General features: G+C 41.8%; 1 long non-coding RNA gene across 1 annotated transcript in view; it reads right to left on the bottom strand.

Moving 5' to 3' along the window:
- LOC126237417 (uncharacterized) overlaps positions 1-17,889 on the bottom strand; it is a 79,825-nt gene extending 61,936 nt beyond the window's left edge. Inside the window, exon 1 of the long non-coding RNA XR_007545070.1 lies at positions 17,487-17,889. This is a non-coding gene — a long non-coding RNA (uncharacterized LOC126237417). The remainder of the gene's footprint in view (positions 1-17,486) is intronic.
- Positions 17,890-17,978: the final 89 nt, after the last annotated feature.

The following is a 17,978-nucleotide window of genomic DNA, read 5'->3' as shown; positions in this document are numbered from 1 at the left end:
GGTGAACTCGACGGTCGCCACCGATGCGACCACCAAGATAGTTTTCAATTAAGTACCACTTTATACGTCGCGATAGTGCACGATGTAGAGCGACGTAAATAGTTTGCTTCGGCATCCCAGGTAAAGAAATTTCAAGCATAGGTTCTGCAAACTTCCCGGAAAACCAGTTTCTGCTGCCACAACAACAACAAAAAATCACTATACACAGCCCATTTAGCTTCAGTTTCCCCTTTCTAACGGTCTATATTAAAGGCTCTTAGAGGATATTGCCCTCACGCCACATCCAGCACCAACAATCCAAGAATCTGAGGTTAATAAGATTTTAGAGCGTTTTACGAACCTTAGAGAAAAATTTTCCAGGTAGGAGCTACTGTCAAAGCGAAAAAAAATTAGTTCCTTAAATATTTCCACGATGAAATCATGATTATGTCTTCGTTAGTACTTACATGCAGTAGTGAAAAATTAAAACCGTAACAATATAATATAGCCGAAAAATTCTGAAATAGGTATCATTACCAAGTAGGAACAGTTTCAATATGTTTTTAAAAATCTCAGTCTCGTCCATAACATTATCTCCGCCACTTGGCGATAGACACAAAGTATTATTTTCTTTTAACCGTGTCAACCGATTTCTGAGACACATATGCTTTCAAAGGACGATAACGAAATTATTTCCTTACCGTGCAATTTGCAAAGGAAAACTAAGCGTCCCAATCTCAATTACAATATGTACTGGAAATTACATGTTAAGTTCGTCTTGAAAACAGTGACATTTGAAATACATGGTCAACAGTCAATACATTAACAAGTAAATTCTTACTTAAATTGCCTCCTCTACATATAGAGTTTCAACATTTTTGTATTATTCAGACAGCTGAAGAATGATGAGTCTCTATGGGCCTACATGACTTGAAAAATATAGCGAATTCAAAATTTTGGGTGTAATGTGACAAAACGTTACTATTGAAAGGCTGTGTTCGGTCGCCATGACTGTCCTGCCTTCTTTTATGTGACGTTCCAGTGCAGCCTTTCATTGGTTGTTTAGGTCCTGAACAGACAAGAATTTCAGGTAACCAACAAACCGCTCTGCGAACATAATCTGCGAATAAGAACGTAGGATTTCGTAGACGGAGTCGATTTCAATAAAATTCGATATATATTCATGACATGGTCAATCTGGGAGTGATCCGCAATGTACGATAAGTGAAGGAAACTTCACCAGCCAAGCTCTCTAAAAATGGCATTTTATTGGCTGATCGGTTTCAACAGAGCTATGCCGTTATCGTTAAGTTCCAATATGACAGCACAGCTCTGTCTAAACCGGCTATCTAATAAAATGCTTCTTTCGCGATATTTGCTTGTGAAAGTTTCTTCAGTTATCAATAAAATTCTTCTGAGTGTGTTACCTCGTCATTTATGACAAAATTCCATATCGTTTGCTGGCTGTTGTACGCTGATGAAGGCTGCTTGCAATAGCAGGCAGAACTTCGGTAATTTTATCACAAATGACGCAATCACACACAGAAGAGTTTTACTGAAGTAGTGTCTGTATCTCCAAATTATGTGCATGGACGTAAAATCACGCAAGTAATTATTTACATTGCACTTCATCATGATCATTCCTCATTCACATAAAAGAGGCCTTGGATGGTTTACAATGTTAATAGTGTCCCACGTAATGTGGACATGTCTCAAGTTCCATAAGCGGGTCAAACTTTGTATTCAGTCAGTTCAATAGTAGTAAGACTCATAAAGGATAATTTAACTGAATGTAAAAGTGCACTTATGGTGTACCTTTTTTGTTGTGTGTTGTAGTTGGTAACTGTGTACACAATCCATGATGAGAATGATCATGACGAATCAAGATTATAATTTTCCACTGTTTCTCGTTTCCCCTATAGCAATTTAATCTCTGCGATTAGGTCTCGACCTAACCACAAGATCAGATATCGTGACAATTTAAAAAAACTAGCCAAATATTTGAGAGAATCAATATTATAACATCGAGCGATTCTCATTTTCTACCTTACACTGTCACAAGGTTAGCTACAAACTTCGATAACAAACTGCCAACTGCAGTATGCAACGGAAGTGCCAGGTCCACTGTATGTGCAATGTAGCCGGAAACATGACAAACGCAAGCATTACACCTGTTCATATCGTTCAAATGGCTCTAAGCACTATGCGACTTAACGTCTAAGGTCATAAGTCGGTATACCTCTCCAGCAATCAAACCAATGAAGCCCACCGTAGAACAAGTGCTAATAGATATAAAATACCACCCTAAAGTGACACCAATGTTTGAAAACACGACGTAAAACAAGTCAGCAGGTCGTAAAATAATAAAAAATTCTACTAAACAATGTTGTTAGCGATTTTTCGTTACCATAGTGCCTACCTTTATTTCTTGTGTATACGTGGACCCAAGTAGCACAACATTCTTTAAATACTCATGCATACTGTCAATGCATGTATGTTGACTTATAAATGAAATATTGTATGTAATGTTTACTGCAAAATTATATGCCGAGACAAATTGATTTACTAAGGAAAAAATGGAGGAGAGGGATTTGTCACAAGATCGATTCTCATATTGAATGGAATGAATAGTGGATACATTGAAAGGTGGTTTTCAAGGATGCAAGAGCTAGCTGTTATTACAAATGATACAGAAAAGCGGAACAAATGCTATCTGACGTCAAATAAATAATGCCTTTCCCACTGAGATATGCGTAGAAATACGTTACAGTATGGGCAACAAAATGGAGGAAGATTGTTTCGTTGTGTTGACATCTTCTTAATGAGTAATGGTGAGGAGTATCAAATTACTAAGCAATGCTCTTGTGAAGAATAGTACATTTAATTATTTTGCGACCATTTTAATATAACAAATGATCACGCTGTAACAATTACATATCGGTCATTGCTGTCAAATGTGACTGGATAGCCAACTTCATTTGCTAGTCTGAATTTATTTATAACGTCCAGAGAAGCCATTTGATTTAAGTTAATTCAGCGCCTAAGGGCTTCAATAATAATTGTGATACGCAAGGCGGCACGAAGTCTTATTAGTAGCAACGAGGGAGGCTGAGATACAGAAGTAGCAGCTGTATAACCTGGTCAACACAAGCTAAGGGAGCTCAGGGTTTCAAGCATTGCTGCAACACAAGGTAACGATACCACATAGCTACGAATGATAACAGATGACGGTCTGTATCGTTATGGACCATACGGAATTACTTAACAACACCAGCCTACTGCAGCGGTGGTTAAACTTAGTTATACAAAATTAATAAACTACGGGGAAATTAAGTACTCTCACAGATACGGTGAATCAAAGATCATATTTCAAATCAACATAAGGATAGCGAATCAAAAAGTGTAAATAACATAAAATTTGTACTAACAGCTACTTAAACGCCATAATTGTGTATATGAATGTAACAAGAGATCAAATTAATTTGGTAACAGACCCCCAAGAATTAATCATAAGTTTAACATCCTACTACTGTCATTAATATCTGTCACGGCAGGCTCCTTCGTCATAAAAGAACATTTAGTTATCAGTTCGTTGGGAAAGTAATATTTGTTGGTATTATCTACAGATACGTTAGTATACATTTTACTGTTAGATTCGACTGGACCTTTTTCAGTGATGCAAAGCTTCATAAATCGACTTTCTAACTTACCATATAGCACTCATTTTATCTTCGTTAACTCTTCTTCATTCTTCAGTCCAATCGGTTCCTGTTTTCTTCGTACTTCCTATCTCCAGCTGCACTTCCAAGCAGCCAGTCGTTTGACTGTACGAATTTCTGTCTAAAATTTAGAAGAAATAACGTCGAGGAATTTATTTGGCCCGTTTATAGATTTTTTTTACTTGTTGAATCTGTCTGTGGGCTTATGTTGTTCAGTATATGTGGATTTTTGTGTGTGCTGTCGGTTTTGAACTGAACGCTGTCGCATATCATCCGAACAGTAGTAGCATACTCATAAAACGTAAGGGTACGTCTAGTAAAGACACCAATAACGTTCTAACACGTCCATCTCCTTTATTCAACACTATACATACGAAGACGTGTACGAGTTTTACACGACACTCACACACACACATATACATATACCGGGTGATCAAAAAGGTAGTATAAATTTGAAAACTTAATAAACCACGGAATAATGTAGATAGAGAGGTGAAAATTGACACACATGCTTGGAATGACATGGGGTTTTATTAGAACAAAAAAAAGTATTGATAGACGCGTGAAAGATCTCTTGCGCGCGTCGTTTGGTGATGATCGTGTGCTCAGCAGCCACTTTCGTCATGCTTGGTCACCCAGGTCCCCAGACCACAGTCCGTGCGATTATTGGCTTTGGAGTTACCTAAAGTCGCAAGTGTATCGTGATCGACCGACATCTCTAGGGATTCTGAAAGACGACATCCGACGACAAATCCACACGATAACTCCGGACATGCTTTACAGTGCTGTTCACAAAATTATTCCTCGACTACAGCTATTGTTGAGGAATGATGGTGGACATATTATTTCCTGTAAAGAATATCATTTTTGCTTTGTCTTACTTTCTTATGCTAATTATTGCTATTCTGATCAGATGAAGCACCATCTGTCGGAAGTTTTTTGAACTTTTGTATTTTTTAGGTTCTAATAAACCCCATGTCATTCCAAGCATGTATGTCGATTTGTATCTCTCTATCTACATTATTCCGTGATTTATTCAGTTTTCAAATTTATACTGACTTTTTGATCACCCAGTATATATATATATATATATATATATATATATATATATATATATATATATATATATATATATATATATGTGTGTGTGTGTGTGTGTGTGTGTGTGTGTGTGTGTTCAAAAATGGCTCTGAGCACTATGGGACTTAACATCTATGGTCATGAGTCCCCTAGAACTTAGAACTACTTAAACCTAACTAACCTAAGGACAGCACACAACACCCAGTCATCACGAGGCAGAGAAAATCCCTGACCCCGCCGGGAATCGAACCCGGGAACCCGGGCGTGGGAAGCGAGAACGCTACCGCACGACCACGAGCTGCGGACGTGTGTGCGTGTATCGGGTGGAGCGGGGGGAGGGTGTTATAGAGGCAGAAAGGGATGGTGGGAAGATTTGTCGGTAGAATCGGCAAGATCTGTGCAAGTACATGTGACATAACGGAGAATTATGTATCTAACAAAATTATTCTCCAAAAGGCGGACATGGAGCATTGGGTGCTTTCCTAAGAGGTCTGCCACACTACATATCGACTATGGGTAGGAACGACAAAGCCTTTGGCCGTTAACCATAGTATAGCTACGGAAGTAGAGGAGATAGACGTCTCAACAAAATGGTTCAAATGGCTCTGAGCACTATGGGACTTAACATCTTAGGTCATCAGTCCCCTAGAACTTAGAACTACTTAAACCTAACTAACCTAAGGACATCACACACATCCATGCGCGGGGCAGGATTCGAACCTGCGACCGTAGCAGTCCCGCGGTTCCGGACTGCAGCGCCTATAACCGCACGGTCACCGCGGCCGGCCGTCTCAACAATAAAGACGTATTTTCTCTACTAGTGTAAATCATTATAGATAGGAACATTCGGGAAACAACCAGAGGCAGTGTCGATAACTACAATTTGGTAAGCATGGCGCGATAGGCAACAGGACTGTAGGAATAGAAGGCGGAATGGGTAGGGGCGAAACAGTCAACCGTTAATCACTAACGGGAATTCCAAGTAGGCCAGATGGTGTTATCAGTAAATATTAATGTTGCGAAAAAGTGTGCAAAGTAGAAATGTTGCTTAGTGTGTGTTGCGAGTGGTAGGAAGCATAGATCTTTGTTGGAGAGAGTGTCAGTGGTAAATCAGAACCTCTTAGATGACAGGCCGTTGAACCCTCAAAGTTAAAAGTTATGTAGTGTAAACAATAGTGATGTAGAGCCTCTGTGGTCAGCATGGCTGCGTATTAAGGTTAAGGTGGAAGGATTTCGAGTGAAAGTGGACGTTATCCTTCATATTGGTGAATGGTACTGGTCTTCGGAGACGCACGGTGGACCTTGGAGTAACACTGTTCCAGCTAGAGGAAACTGTCGCCAGTGGTACGGTCGTCTGTCATGAACGACAAACCAATTACGCTGCAGGTGAAATCACTACGGTCCAGTACACTCTTGTTGAGTCGGCCATAGTGCCGCTTTGATCGTCGCTGGAGAGGCAATTTTTGTACATAGCCTTTCGCCTGTATTGTCAGACTTACGGTGCGGATGGTTTGAAAATGGACATAATTGTCAGAAACTAGTCACCATCACGAAATAAAGGAACTGCTTAATGCGTCTTATGAAGGAGCTACAACTATTATAAAACAAGTTGCAGACCTATTCACGTGCAGCATGCTGCAAGGTAGTAGTTACCACACTGCCGGGCCAGCGGAGAGATCAGAGTCGTACAGGGTGACAGTTTTTGAACTATATGATAAAACGTAAAATAGTTACAAACTACGGCGTCCAACACTTTATTCAACATGTAAATGTCACTACATATATTCGGATTTAAATTATGATATGTTCGATATGCCTGCCATCCTTGGCAATGACGTGGTGCAGACGAATAGCGAAATTCAGCATGACCCGCTGAGGTGTCGGAACATCGATGTCGTCGATGACCTCTTTGAATGGCTGTTTCCAGCCCAGCAATGGTTTTGGTGTTACTGCTGTACACCTTGTCTTCAATATACCCCACCCAAAAGAAAGTTGCATGTGCTCAGATCCTAATAATATAGCGGCCGATCGAGGCCTATGCCATGGTGAATGCGGTACCCAAAGTGCTCCTCCAGGACATCACTCTCCTGCTTCGATGGCGTCGATATCCGTTTGGCATGAACCACGTCTTTTCTAAATCAGGGTGACTTTAGATAATGAGTATGAAATCATCTTCCAAAACCTTCAGGTACCGTTCGATAGTCACCGCGCCATCAAGGAATATCGCACCGATTATTCCGTGACTGGACATTGTACACTATGCAATGAACGGTTGAGTGACGAACCAATCCAGATGAGAGTGGTCTTCGTCGCTAAATCACGCATGCATTCGCATACTAATTCCCATCATGTCCTGGGGCCAATCGTGCAGCCTGAACGTCCTACACAAACCGTTCAGAAGTTATGAAAAATTTATTTTATGTACACTCCTGGAAATGGGAAAAAAGAACATATTGACACCGGTGTGTCAGACCCACCATACTTGCTCCGGACACTGCGAGAGGGCTGTACAAGCAATGATCACACGCACGGCACAGCGGACACACCAGGAACCGCGGTGTTGGCCGTCGAATGGCGCTAGCTGCGCAGCATTTGTGCACCGCCGCCGTCAGTGTCAGCCAGTTTGCCGTGGCATACGGAGCTCCATCGCAGTCTTTAACACTGGTAGCATGCCGCTACAGCGTGGACGTGAACCGTATGTGCAGTTGACGGACTTTGAGCGAGGGCGTATAGTGGGCATGCGGGAGGCCGGGTGGACGTACCGCCGAATTGCTCAACACGTGGGGCGTGAGGTCTCCACAGTACATCGATGTTGTCGCCAGTGGTCGGCGGAAGGTGCACGTGCCCGTCGACCTGGGACCGGACCGCAGCGACGCACGGATGCACGCCAAGACCGTAGGATCCTACGCAGTGCCGTAGGGGACCGCACCACCACTTCCCAGCAAATTAGGGACACTGTTGCTCCTGGGGTATCGGCGAGGACCATTCGCAACCGTCTCCATGAAGCTGGGCTACGGTCCCGCACACCGTTAGGCCGTCTTCCGCTCACGCCCCAACATCGTGCAGCCCGCCTCCAGTGGTGTCGCAACAGGCGTGAATGGAGGGACGAATGGAGACGTGTCGTCTTCAGCGATGAGAGTCGCTTCTGCCTTGGTGCCAATGATGGTCGTATGCGTGTTTGGCGCCGTGCAGGTGAGCGCCACAATCAGGACCGCATACGACCGAGGCACACAGGGCCAACACCCGGCATCATGGTGTGGGGAGCGATCTCCTACACTGGCCGTACACCACTGGTGATCGTCGAGGGGACACTGAATAGTGCACGGTACATCCAAACCGTCATCGAACCCATCGTTCTACCATTCCTAGACCAGCAAGGGAACTTGCTGTTCCAACAGGACAATGCACGTCCGCATGTATCCCGTGCCACCCAACGTGCTCTAGAAGGTGTAAGTCAACTACCCTGGCCAGCAAGATCTCCGGATCTGTCCCCCATTGAGCATGTTTGGGACTGGATGAAGCGTCGTCTCACGCGGTCTGCACGTCCAGCACGAACGCTGGTCCAACTGAGGCGCCAGGTGGAAATGGCATGGCAAGCCGTTCCACAGGACTACATCCAGCATCTCTACGATCGTCTCCATGGGAGAATAGCAGCCTGCATTGCTGCGAAAGGTGGATATACACTGTACTAGTGCCGACATTGTGCATGCTCTGTTGCCTGTGTCTATGTGCCTGTGGTTCTGTCAGTGTGATCATGTGATGTATCTGACCCCAGGAATGTGTCAATAAAGTTTCCCCTTCCTGGGACAATGAATTCACGGTGTTCTTATTTCAATTTCCAGGAGTGTAGTTCAATAATTGTCATCCTGTAATATCATCGACCCATCAGGAAGGAAGAACCACTGTTGCTTCACGTCCGAATTTAGGCTCTGCTGGAGCTTACGTGACGGGAGCCGATGCCTTATCAATACAAGGTTCATATTAATGTCTTCCCCCCCCCTCCCCCCCCCCAATTTTTGGCCAGTTGTGTGCAGTCCTGCACCCGCAAGTTTCGAAGGAGGGCTGTGGCGATCTTCTTGTCGACATGAATCTACCAGCTACTAACATGACACTTGGCGTTCCCTAACTGCACGGCTACAGTTGGCTATGAGTCTGCTGCTGTGGACTTAGCACCTTCCAGCCAGTAGGCCACCTCCGAGCCTACATCCAGGCGCTACCAGCGTCGTATCCTGGTGGACTACTATCTGACATCGGGACGTGGCAGTCCCTCAGTCACCTTGGCCTGTTGGGCAATAACTGCAGTACTTCGAACAACGAAGTCCGACCGAGAGATATTGAAGACTGTGAAGAAATCAGAAGGTGACCAATTGAATAACAGATTCCGAGCAAATTTTACATCGCTATTCAACATCATGGTAACCAGCCAACGGGACGTCGCAATCTCTTCATGTATAGGTTATGACAACATTTTAAGTTTTTAAATTCGGTCAATAATTAACTTAGAGAGAGTATTGAAAAGTAATTTCGGTCTGTCTTGGAAGCGGCTAGATAGGCAACTTGCAATTGGAATTACGCTCTTAACTGTTGCGGAGATATTTTCACGTAAACGAGGATGACTGCATTAACACACCGAATAAATTACAGTTACATTATCAGTCTGTAACAGGCCGTCAAAATATTCAAAATATCTCCCAGAACAATCTCTGCAACTTTGTTGGTAGTGTTCTCGTTCATCCTGTCGATTTCTTGATGCCTGCAACATCATTTTTCTTGTTAACAATCACGGAGAGATTTACTATTGAAATTTCGCGACACCATTTTTCACGAGGAGTCGGACAACATATTACTCCCCCCCTCCCCCCCTCCCCCAAATATACATCTCGAGTATTTCCACTAGGAGGAAAGTGGAGAAATTAGAGCTATTACAGAGGCTTACCGACAATCGTTCTTCCCACGTGCTAGTTGCGAGTGGAACTGGGTTGGAGGGATCAGGTAGTGGTGCGGAAGTACCCTCCGCCGCACACCATTAGATGACTTGCGGAGTATGATGTAGATGTAGATGACAAAACATCTTGTTTGAGATTTTTCAGAAAGTGTTTTCTGCATACAAGTAAAATATGGTGTCACCGCCAGACACCACACTTGCTAGGTGGTAGCTTAAATCGGCCGCGGTCCATTAGTACATGTCGGACCCGCGTGTCGCCACTGTCAGGCTCGCAGACCGAGCGCCACCACAAGGCAGGTCTCGAGAGACGTACTAGCACTCGTCCCAGTTGTACGACGACGTTGCTAGCGACTACACTGATCGAAGCCTTTCTCTCATTTGCCGAGAGACAGTTAGAATAGCCTTCAGCTAAGTTAATGGCTACGACCTAGCAAGGCGCCATTAACCATTTGTAACGTTGCATGTACCTCAAGATAGAGTCTCACTTGTATCATCCAGAATGCTGTATACCAAAGGACAATATAAAAGTTAAGTGTTCTAGTAGCTACGTTCTTTTCTTTATCACATTCATTACGAATCCTGTTCCAGACTTAACGCCAGACGGCGTGAGTTGACGCGTGCCCTTTCGGCTACTTCACTGTGGACTGGCTGCCTTAACAGTCCACTACATAAAACACATAAAATTGTGCAATGCTAACAGATTCTCTCTCCTTCGTTATAATAACCAATAATAGTTGTACAGTATGTTCCAGAAAGAGATCCAGTCGCTACAGTGACACAGTGACAGTCATAAACGAAATGGTAATATTACAACACGACAGCCGACTTTGAATCAGAAAAGTAGGCCTTAAAATCCTCTCCGAGCCACCATTTAAGTACGGGTGATCATGTCGGATTTGCTTTTCAGGATTATATATATGTATATATATATATATATAATTGTTACATGTCTTAAAACATTTCAACTAAACAACGTCACAACAGCGGTAGAATGGAAAATGATACCGAACAAGTTCTATATGGAGTTTAAGGTATACTTTTGAAGTCTGTGAATGTTCCGCTGTTACGAAAAGTGTGCTGAGATGGTCCCGCACATTAAGCACGTTTTCTCATATGGGTGGCAAGCACAAGATTCCATAACATGTACTGCGCTTGATTTGCAACCACATCATATTACTTAAGTACTTTTCCAAAATCAGATAGACGAATAGAAACAGGGGAAATATTCTCTATTTATAGTTACAAACTTATATTACATTCGCCATAGTGAAACTATAATTTAATTGCCGTTTCTCTCTTAGTAGCTACTGCCTTTTAGAGGACAGGCTTCACAATTATTACCGGATTCAAGTAATAGTAACAATAAATTCAGTCATGTAAACTCTAATCTATTTCTCAGGTAGCAAAGAAAGTTCTTTCCTGGTTTCCCTCCCAATAATATCTGTCTTCTCATTATGGACTTAAAACTATTACCTATGAGTATATGACTGTACGGGTGTTACACCATGCGGAGTACATATGAAGTACTGATTCACTGAACAATGTTACGCATCAAACAGCTAATTTGAGGAAGAACAGTATTAAGGTAGCCTTTTTTCAGGATTGTTATTAACATGATTCTGCAGGGTGCGTTTAAATAGTCTTACCTGGCGAGAGTACTGATTGTTTTTATGACGAGGGACCTTGAACATATTGTAATTTCTAAGCACTAGATCCGTTATATATTTTCAGGTGGTTCCCCAAAGCTCTTATATATTTGAAAAATGTGATGTTACGGCCTTGAGCTGCTGGTAAAATACTTTATTTACACGACTACTGTCAGTCGTGTGATCATCATCAGGTTCATAAAAGTATTTTTAGCATGATGTTAGGCGAAATATAAAATCATTACCGTCGGGAAATAAGACCATGTTATCATATAGAAATATAAGTTACGTCGCCAATCTATAAAAACTATGCTAGTGAGTGTATTCATTCCAGTGAAAAGTTAACGCTGTGAACAGTTTTATACCACCCAGGCGACTGAACAGCTGCCACTGTTGTTTACTCAAGATTCGGATCTGTCATAAGTTGGTAAGCTGAGGTGCACTTTACAAATTTAGGTGCTGAATAGAGTAAAACAACCGTTATAAATTCGTGATTCATGTGTAAACCCAAAATAGATGCAAATAATCCTCTTACAATATGTGACTCGGTAATCTCGTATTTTGTAGCTTGTTATCCATCACGATGATGAACTTGGAAGAAGGATATATGAGCGACAGTAACATGATATAAATCTTCTCCAAATGGTCACATTTAAACCGTAGATTTATGGCATATGTAATTTTGAGAATGAAACTTGTTGAGAGGTAAACGAGCGACAGTCATATTGACCCGGTTTCAGTTGTCGGTACTGCCAGGGATTTTTCCTTGGTGGGAAGAGTCGAACACGAAGCACTCAGGCTCGTGAGGCTAACTGAGAAACTACCTGAACGACAAGTGGCGGTTCCAAAGCCTGCGAAACTGACAACGGCAAGCGGAGCAGTTTACTGACCGCATGCTTCTCAATTCCGCATCCGGACGACTACTTACGGCACAGGATGACACGGCGGTCGCTCGGCACCGTCAGGTTCTCTTGCCCTCACCGCGGCGTTACTCTCCCGTTCTACACTCGTACAGACAAGTGTCGCAAGAGCTCAAGGATACTCTATACTAAACGACGTGGAATGTTGGTTCATCCGCGCAACATACAACGAGACCGCACGGCAATAGGATTTTTTAAATTTCAAAACTCAAGTATCAGTCTTCCGAGCGGTTCGGTAGAATTCAGAAAATTCTCGAGAATACAGAGTTAAAATTTTCGACGTGTCTTTCCTTCAATTGTCAACGGGCCTCACCATTCTGTGGTAGTGTGCTCGCCTGCACCGTTTGTGGCGCAGCTTTTATTCGAGCCCAGCGCAAATTTGTAAACAAATGTGCGTGTTCTACGAACCTTTCCGAGAAGAGCAAAGTACGTAAATATGAAAAAAAATAATTTTAATGTTTTCTTACTCATACAATCTCTATTAAACAAACGCTTTCAGCCGGCCGCGGTGGTCTCGCGGTTCTAGGCGCGCAGTCCGGAACCGTGCGACTGCTACGGTCGCAGGTTCGAATCCTGCCTCGGGCATGGATGTGTGTGATGTCCTTAGGTTAGTTAGGTTTAAGTAGTTCTAAGTTCTAGGGGACTAATGACCACAGCAGTTGAGTCCCATAGTGCTCAGAGCCATTTGAACCAAACGCTTTCATAAAAGAACGGTAATTAAGAATTCATATTTTGTGTGTGATATGTGAATAGAAATAGGAAGACGTGCATTTTTGATGAAAATGACAAATATATATGTGTTGATTATCATATATTTGATGAATTGTATATTCAAGTTACATAGGTAATAGAACTGAACGGAAAGTACGAAAAAAAAATAATGAACGAAATGAGGTTCGAACCAGAGACGGCATCTCAAGGGCTTCCGATTTCTTTTTCGTCTTTACAAAAGGGCTACCTATTTCTTTTTCATCTTTACACATTTTTTAGGGATCGATGACCGTAGCAGTCCGGTCCCTTTAATCGCGCAAACCAACCTTTACACATTTTACACTTCACGGAAATGCTAGTAGAATATGCACCATTGTTAAAAAAAACTTACATCAGTTAGGACTCGAACCTGAATCGCCCACGTTGCAGGCAAGCTTTCTGACAAACAGCCACTTCGCCCTTCAACGAAATGGGCCGTGATGTAGTCGGAAAATTTCGAAATCGATTTTCTTGAGAATTTTTTGAGAGTTTCATCGAAATGCTTCGCCGGATTGATATCTGCGTTCTGAACTTTACGTACCACAAAGATAAAAAAATTGTAAAAAATGAAAAGATTGGCTTGGTATCTATATATGTACAACCTGACTTGTTTTTTTCCGTATAACGCCCTCGCAACAAGCGATCGTTTTAACATTGGAAATTGATGGTTGCCGACACTGAACTAAATATATCTTAAATAGTTTGTTTGATTATTTCTGTTTGGAGAACATTTCTATTAGATTATCTCTTTATTTATATAGCAAAAATTTACAACTTTAAAGGGAAGTTTGTAACCTCGAACGCTCAGAACCGCACAGCAATGTGCTCAAAGCATAAAACATTCACCCCAAAAATACACCGATGTGAATCGCACGCGTACAAATCTGAGCGTCTTACCGCGAGAGACATCTGAATGATATCCTTCTCCTGCTTAAAGAGAGCAACTCTTACAACATGCAGAAAAGATTTGGCATTATAACAGGACAAATAAACACATATTTCAATGTCGTGGCTTATTGCTCTATTTCTCTCTGCTTCAAATAATGACGTTATCTGAACAACAAATTATTCCTACGGACCTGATAGCGTTGCACATCTATTCAGTCTTCAAAATGCAGGTGTGGAAGTTCAGTGAAGTGGTTACAGCGAAGTGGAACAGAACAATATTAACATCTTGCTAAAGCCACAATTTTCTCTTTCAGCTTCTACATTCAAGCAGTCCAGTATTAAACGCCACACTAATCACATTTCGAAACTATGGTATTCGATTTCTTGAATGCAAAAGTGATATTGAATGAGAATAAGGGGCTTTAGTCAGCTGTGCTTATTGGTCTGTTCCACTATCAGATCAGTAGAATAAGTTCATTTAGCGTAATTACTTAAGGCAGAGTGAACTATAGCAACAACTCACGACACTGAAGTATCTCTGTATTTTTGGTCCTTTTATATCCATTTTTCTTTTATTCTTGTTACTAAAGTTTATGTCTGAGTCCTTGAACGCCTGATCATTCCGATGTGTAGGAAGACGCGTAGTTCTGCACGCGAATGGCTCACACCACAGTTTTTGAAGTGAATATAATTCTGAACATTTGTGCTCACGTGTTTCTCTTGTAAACTGAGAACCTTCACGGATATTAGATCAGTAACTCCAACACATTCACTTTCAGTAATGTCTATGAAACCAGAGAATTTTATGTCGTATGTTGCACCAGAGAACAACTGCGCGCCTTTGAGCTGCGATAACTACAAGTATCGGTAATTTTGTTAGAAAGAATGAACATTGGTATAAAGTTTTTACATAATTTTTCCATCCACCTGGAATTTTTATCCCTCATTGTGACTTGGATGTACAAGAATGTTACGCATAAGTAGGGAGTTTACTACAAATTAGCTCGAAGACTCAATCTGGGATGCAGCACAACCTCCAACATCACCGAATATTTGTTTCCGCTGAAAGGAAAATTTGAAGGATGAAGACCAATCCGTTGGAAAAGTGGTAATATTTGCAGATTCGTACTCTACTGTCAGAAAAGACTTCGCTCGAATGTGCCGAGTGATGTGAAATAAACGTAACTTCGGAGTGTCGCATTGTAAATGTTAAGAAGTTTTAAGGTAAGGAACGCAGTGACAGAAACTCTAAAGAAGTGCTGTCAGCCAATAGCGTCATCTTCAGTCTAAAAATTAACTCGCCGAACAACTGCCAGTGTGCGCTGAAATAAAATTTTGTCAAGGGCTGAATAAGATGTGACTGCTACTTTCTGTCGCTGCGCGGAGGGCGTTAGTACTGTAAGGGGCTATGAAACCAAAAGTAGACAGCTGGAAAAAGGTAAGTAAATTGTTTATTATTCCAACAGTAGTCTCTATGATTGTTAACACATTTATCCCACTGTGAGAAAAGACCGTCAATGTCTCCATGGAAATCTACGGAACCATGATTGCACCCAGGAGTGCATATCCTCGGCCGAAGCAAATCGACGGCTACGAACGTCTTTCTCCAAGGGTCTAATATGGAAATTGCATGGGGAGAGATAGGGGCCGTATCGAGGACGTGTAAGGGCTTCGCAGTGAACCCTCTGCAGCGTACTCGAAACAACCCCGATTACATGTCGGCGGGCATTTACTTGGCACTCCTCGGTACAATCATGGTTTCGTAGGCAACCACAAACATTTTTTCATGAAGATATTGACTGACTTGTCTCATAGTCGGATAAATGCGTTAAGAGTTAGGCCATTATTTGTGAAATAACAGGCACTTAAGTACTTCATTAAGATCCTTTAAATCACGAACATCTAAAACAGACGTAGAAACAGGGTCTAGAGTTTAACTCGGGTTTTAGAGTCACGTTTATGGTGATTACAATGGGGCACACGTGGCCTGGTGAGAAGATATTTAATATTAATTTCACCGTTTATTGGAAATGTTCGGTAACAACGTTGTGAACATTTGCACTGTGATGTAACTCCTGCTTGTATACAGTGAATTACCTGTATGATGTAGCTCCAGATTAAAAGTAATAAATTACCTAAACACTGGCAAGAACTACATGCATCTACATCGTTTAACTGACTGTGAAACTTACACAGAACCTCGCGGCGGATTTAGACGTATGTTCTGCGCAATAAATAACTAACTCTGCAAATGGTCACATTGCTTTTGGTGGCTAATTTCGAAGCTTTCCTGTTCTATTGAAAATAACGATAAGTATTTATACTGCAACCTCTTATATACAAGTTGTCTTCCGAATGAAGCATCACATATAACGTGCGTAAAGCACATTTAATTTCTTAAGATAGTATTCTTCGTCAAGTTATCAAAAATCAAACAGTCGGAGCCTGCAGAAATAGTAGAGCCTTGTCAGAGCGCTTTTACTCAAAATTCAAAATGCCCTATTGCCTTTGCGTAACTTAAATGGCACCATACATGCACTTTGATCGTGTCACAGAACAATCATATGATTAGTCCGAACTCCAAAAACGTGACCTTTGCCGATTTATGTATTCCATGGAAAACCGTGTTGATGGGGACGGTCGTTAGTATTGTAATTGTATGCAGCGCTGCATTTGATAATTCCTCTCGTTCGGGCAGAACTTCTTCATTTATGGGTGTAGTGGAATCATGCATGGGTGCAAACGCAAGCTTTTAATTATTATATTGTCGATGTTCGATTGTTGAATACGAATTGGAATCAAGTTAGGATGCGTGCGTGTCGAATGTAGTTGCCACTTACTTCAGGTTACCATTTCCGATCCAAACATTTTCTGTAAACTTGTGACAACATGGAATTTTCATATCGGTCGTTTGCGCTTCTTACTGCGGTTTTGTCAAAACTTCCTGGGTCCGGAATAATGGACATAAATTCGGCAAATCATAAGGCAGCTTGGGCCTTTTTATTTTTCTTTCAATTGGACGGTCGCCATGATGATATCCCAGTAGCCAAATTTCGGTCGCTGTGCCTCAAGGGTAACCACTAGTGCCAACACAGATTATATAATGTCCCTTGACCATAATGTAACACCAAAGTCCATCTACTGAATAAAATGTCGATTATGCAGATAATAGGCATTTTCGGAAACGTGGTAAATTCCTTTTTTTCTTTTTAGTTACTTGGTCTTTATGGGGACGAGACATTGTACCCTACAGAATCTTGAGGAATCGGACCATTCGATCTAAAATACGAAGCACACAGTTTTAATCAAACGTAACTGTGGACTATTTATAATAAAAGTATCTTTAGCATTGAGGTAGAGTGTGCGTGAGTTTCAGGGTATGCGAACTAACAAAAATGTGCTTTTTACTAAGGCAAACGTTCTTTCTATGCACGGAATTCTGACCATTTCTGTGTGTGTCACTTCCACAACACACAACAAGGAAACGTATCAACACAGCCGGTCATCAGACTTACGTTATCGGCTCTTTCTATCTATGATAGATGCTACATTCACTTACCTGACTGGTCTGCACTCTAGTGAAAGCTGACGCAGTGTAGTCCCCAGGATTTCCCTATTGGATTGGTAGGACGAGACACACTGATGGAAAAAATTTAAGGCGAGAGGACGCAGCGTTTTGTCCAGCAACCACAATGTTTCGACAACAGTGAGGTGGCACTGATGAACGGTGAACGTTCAACTGTTTGCTGCGTAGTTAAATCTCATTGAAAGGAGCACACGGTAGTCGATAATAAACACCTCGCACAATACTTGTCGTCCCAAGGAGAGTGAAAAAGAATAGTGTAGCGTACTGCGAGCGAAATTATTATTTTTTTTTAGAGATGATATAAAAATTACGGAGTAAAGAGGCAGCTGTAGCAAAGTCAAAATGCATGTCCGGCACTGCGCTTCGAATGCATTAATGACACAATCCTTGTTCGGTTATGATCTTATTACCGAAACATTTTTGGCTTCAACCCCAGCACTCCAGAAAGGAAAAAAAAAAAAAAGC

This window comes from Schistocerca nitens, chromosome 2, assembly GCF_023898315.1.
Source record: "Schistocerca nitens isolate TAMUIC-IGC-003100 chromosome 2, iqSchNite1.1, whole genome shotgun sequence".
Taxonomy (NCBI): Eukaryota; Metazoa; Arthropoda; class Insecta; order Orthoptera; family Acrididae; genus Schistocerca; species Schistocerca nitens.
This window is presented reverse-complemented; position numbering and strand designations above follow the sequence as displayed.